We start from the raw sequence: 5,520 nt of genomic DNA on the forward strand, positions 1-5,520 counted from the left end.
CACCTCACAGTGTTTGCTGTCCTCTCTGAACATAGCAGCTTCCTGACTCATCACGAGGTCTATTGGTTGAATACCAGCAAGGACCCTTAGCGCATCAATTTATACAGTCCGGTAAGCACAAGTTATACGTAGTGCAGTAATTATCTGTATAGAGCTCAACATCCTCACCATTACACTGTTCTGCGTGTTCTTCCACCATGCACCGCAAGCGTTAGCAAACACCCTCACAATGCAACCATTGTAGATAGTTCTTAACGCTTTATGGTCAAGGCTCCACTCAACCTTTGCAAAACAAGCAATGTTTTGCACACGCTTGGTCACACGGACACTGACTTCCTCGAGGTGTGGAACAAAGGTAAGCTTTCAACTTGTCAACATTAGCAATGTTGAGCATTGAGCACTCCAAACTTAAAAATTGGGAGTCTTTTCATACGCTCTTTACGGCGAAGGTGACTGCGGCCGACTTCTTTATGGAAAATCCCAGCTTATAGACTGGGCTCCACTCAATCAATTTTTCAACGATCACCTTATCCGTGGTTTCTATAGCACGGCTGGTAGTCAATCCTCAGTGCGCTATCCATAACCACATTGAATAGCAGAGGTCCAGTGCATGAACCCCGAGGGCAGCCGGGGGTCAGTACCATCCGTATGCAGATACTGCCTGCCCTCACAACTGGCACTCTATACTTCAGAAAGTTAACATACGTCTCTTATATGTTTTTGGAACACTTAAAGTTCCTCAAACCGTGTAAGATTCCCGGAATATATGATCCAATCCTATTGATTCCAGTGGGAAAAATATTTTTTAATCCAGACACGGCTTAATTCAGTTCAATAAATCACAATTTTGTAAAAAAAATATTTTATCGAACTTTATTTGAAACTAGCCTGGTAATATTATTTTTATCATGTATGATAATTGAATACACGGAGGAAAATAAAATGAAATAGCCCAAATTATCGTTAATATTAAACCAAGTGTAGAGACTTAACTGGAAACTTTTTACCTCTCCGAGGGTACTTTGTACCCTGGAGGGGTTATACAATCACCGTGTCTGTGGGTGGGTGTGTGTGTCCTGCGAACGCGTACGCATTTTCGGGGCAAAGTGTAATCACTGCGTACGCTTTGTGTTGAAATCACCGCGTTCGCAGTTGCTAGGGCTCTTTGCGTTCGCAGTTGCTATGAATTAGGGAGCGAAGTCTAAAGGATGGCAAAACCACCATTTGACGGTGAGCGTTAACGGATTACAATGCGGTTGGGTTTGGTTTTGATGGTTTACGCTCACCGTCGCGACAGTGTGGATGCAGTTTGATTGGATATTACGTTATTTTAATGTTTATGTGTAGGGTGTGAATGTTTAGTTTGCGTTATGACGGTTGTGGGTGTTGAGTGTGTTATGTTAGTGTCGGTTGTGTTATGTTTGTGTTGGTTGTGTGTACGTGCATTTTCTCTCCAACTTGTTCTTGTTGACTTTTGGGACGGACGGAATGCTGAGTGTTTAACAACCTCTCAACTTCCAATGGCAGGGTTTCCACCAATTGTTCACGGTATTCGTCTTATTACCAATTTGCGATTTATTGGCGTCGGCCGGAAATCGAACCCGGGTCTGCCTCGTGCAAGAGCTTTACTCTAACCACTCAGCCACCGACGCTTGTTAAGGTACGGTGTTTTTCTAAAAAACAGCTTTGGCGAATGGCATTTACAAAGTTATAACGTTAGGTACTATAATTTATTTTACATCATTTTAAATATTTATAAATTATATTAATCTTATATTTAATGAAATATTTATAAATTATATTAATCTTATATTTAATTAAATATTTATAAATTATATTAATCTTATATTTAATTAAATATTTATAAATTATATTAATCTTATATTTAATTAAATATTTATAAATTATATTAATCTTATATTTAATTAAATATTTATAAATTATATTAATCTTATATTTAATTAAATATTTATAAATTATATTAATCTTATATTTAATTAAATATTTATAAATTATATTAATCTTATATTTAATTAAATATTTATAAATTATTTTAATCTTATATTTAATTAAATATTTATAAATTATAATAATATTATATTTAATTAAATATTTATAAATTATAATAATATTATATTTAATTAAATATTTATAAATTATATTAATCTTATATTTAATTAAATATTTATAAATTATTTTAATCTTATATTTAATTAAATATTTATAAATTATAATAATATTATATTTAATTAAATATTTGTAAATTATAATAATATTATATTTAATTAAATATTTATAAATTATAATAATATTATATTTAATTAAATATCTGAGTATTTTAATTTATTTGATCGTGTTCGGGAATTGAACTTGGGTCGCACCGTTACAATGCAGATAGTTTACCGCCGAGCCATTGACTTCCTTTAGGAATATAAAAAGTAAAGAAACCATTATGATAAGGCGGGTTTTTTACCTTTCAATAACGATTAGAAAAAGGATATTTATTCAAAACTCCCGCGGAGACTATATAAAAGTAATAATATAGCGCCACCGTGTGGAGAACTATCAATCAAACCGGGTAAAAAATATAATCTCTTCAATTTTTCGAACTTTAGTCAAATCTCGAGGGGTCAAAAAAAACGAAATAAAGGTATATAAGGCCGTTGCCGTCAATTTAGAAGATTTAGTCTTTCTTAGTTCTTGGCTGTCAGACGAAATACTACAGGACGGGGTCTTGGTGTCGGTCAAAAGTTATGAGGTAACTTTGCGGTTTTAATTAGTATGTTCGGTCTTCGGTCAAGAAAAGAGTTAAATTGTGTTTCGCGTTTGGAACGTGAGTGAATGGACTTAAGTGTATGAACAGTGCGTGTTTAAGACTGAGAGTGTTAAAGTAATTGTGAACTAACTCAAGTCAGCTGTAAGATAAAATTGATTGTTATTATTTTGAATTGGAATAACCTAATTATACCCTTGAAATTGTCAACTCAACCTGTGAGGCTAATTATGTAGATTGGAAGTAATTAGTAGCGAACAGCTCTCAGCTGTTAATTAAGACGGAGTTTATAGTTAGGTAGTTTGAATTTAGTTAAAATTACTTAGTATAATTGATAATATTTACTTAAGTGTAAGTGTGTTTTGGTTTAAGTTTCAATCACGATGAACTAAGACAAATCTAGTCTTAGACACTTAAGTACCAGTTCTGTACAATTACGTAGAAGGGATATATATTGTTGGGCTATTGATGAAAGTTAAATCAAGAACGTTCCATAGACTGTTCTGAATAAAAATAAACATTTATAATTTTGTATAATTCTGGTTTCCATTTTATTTTCTAATTACTCGCCCACAACATTACAGTTCTGGCAATCCCGAATCAAATAAATTTTCGATATAACGGCGACGGGAAATTATTCTCGTAAATTTATCGCGCGGCCTTAGGGAATATTCTTTTAACAAAATTTCGATAAACTATCGTTTAATTAAAATCAGCCCGATTCCGTTAAAATTATAAACCAAAAAGCGAACGGTCGTTATAATACCCTCTGTAGCTATTTCTTTCATTAAAATTTGCTTCGTATTATACATGTATTCAACTTATAAACTCTTACCGTAGAAAAGGGTTAAATTCAATTGTGCAGTGTTATAGTACGTCTAACTCACTGTTGTAACAACTAACTTATGATATTCTGAATAAATTAAAATTGGTCGTTTCGTCTCAATTATTTTAATTATAATAAAAATTTTATACCGGGCGGGATAGAACTGGGATAACATTTTTAACAAATAACTCTAAATTGCGGAGATATATCTTAAAGAGTTATCTCGAGAAATTCATACCACTAGGGACTATTCTTCCGAGGAGAGGTATATTTTGGCTTGCCAACTTGTTATCTAATGCTTTTACTAAAATATGTGGGCTTTTATTTTGAAGTTTTTTAACGGCTGACATTAATTGATCTTTACCAGGCTGGAACCAAATTCAGTTATATAAAATCACAATTAATAAATAAATAAATAAGGATCAAATCGTGTGTTTTTATTAAGTTAGTGGTTTCTACCCTCTCCAAATAGAAGGAGAACAAAACCAGGAGACGATGGAAAACAAGAATTCAGATTTTAGTTGAACAAATGTGACAGAGGTACAATGAAACAGGGGATAAACTTGGAATGCGCGAACAACCCGAGATACATCCTGGAAAAGCTGAAAGAGTACCCGAAAGAAACCCCGAGACAAGAAGCCAGAAGAAAACGTTGTCCGTGATTCCGCCCCAATGTCTTATGTAAAGGTCCAAAGTGCGGAAATAAAGAACCCTAAAAGATATTAAAAATCAATTATATGGTGACTTTTCCGAAATTACAAGTGACGAGCTTAACAAACAACGATCCTTACAAGTGGCGATCCTTAAAATTGCCGTAACTAACAAGGGACTATACTTAAAAAGGACGTTCCTTACAAGTGACGCTCCTAACAAGGGACGATAAAAGTAAAGGACCTTCATTACAAGTGATGTTCCTTGCAAGGCCAATTGACAATCCTAACAAAGAAAGATCCTTACGTGGGCCGATCCTTTCAAGGGACTTACCTTAAAAGTGACCCTATATATCTACGCCACCACCACTAAATCAACTTACTTCATCCTAGTTTTTTTTTAAGTCAACAATGAACGGGCAATTAAATAATGCTTTCGTCACAAAGAAGTGTGCTTAGCGAAGAACCCATAGAAAGTCCGGTAATCGCCAAAATATTATGCCGAAGTCCTCGTCTGCGGATATATGATAATGAAACTGCCGAAAACACATGCACGACCCTCTTCTTTTCTTCCTTAACGCATTTCGTCCCCGAAGGGTAATCGAATTTTGCGCCGGGGATTTGAAAAATGAAAAATTTGTATAAGAAATTTCAGAATACGATTTTCACGTTAATTCCTGGTTTTATAGACTGATTTCGAGAATTTGAAACTGATTTTCAAGTGGATTTTCAGATTTCTAAAATAATTTTTGTCGAGTTTACGGGATTTTCCCCAGTGTCGAATCCCTTCTAATTAGTAGCGTATTAAGGTGACTGAGAACCTAGGAGTCTACTTTCCCTTTAAGGGTCGCTCTTGAATTGGAAATATCATGTAAATTTAAGGCTTTTGTTTATATTGCCCTGTTTAAAATGGTTTAGGGGAACGAAATAATTTTCTCACATTTGATTCACATTGGGGCAAAAGCGTTTTTTTTCGGATATGAGGAATCTGTTAGAAAGAAAATGTTCATAAAATACCATCATGTTTTGTCACAATGTAGAGTTATTAATCACATATAATGATTTTGGCGGCGTTTTGAAATCTTTAAATGAGAAAGCCCTTAAGGCATTTGTACCAATGACGTATGAATTTTATGTTATAGAGATCTTATAAAAAATTAATAAACATATTATTTTTTTCAAATAGATATTAATTGCTGGCGTGATTCTCTATGTTCCATCGCTAGCCCTGACATCGTTTTCCGCTTTGCCATATTGGGCTTGTGTCACCA

Source organism: Leiobunum rupestre, chromosome 2, assembly GCF_980474605.1.
Source record: "Leiobunum rupestre chromosome 2, qqLeiRupe1.1.hap1, whole genome shotgun sequence".
NCBI classification, from domain to species: domain Eukaryota; kingdom Metazoa; phylum Arthropoda; class Arachnida; order Opiliones; family Sclerosomatidae; genus Leiobunum; species Leiobunum rupestre.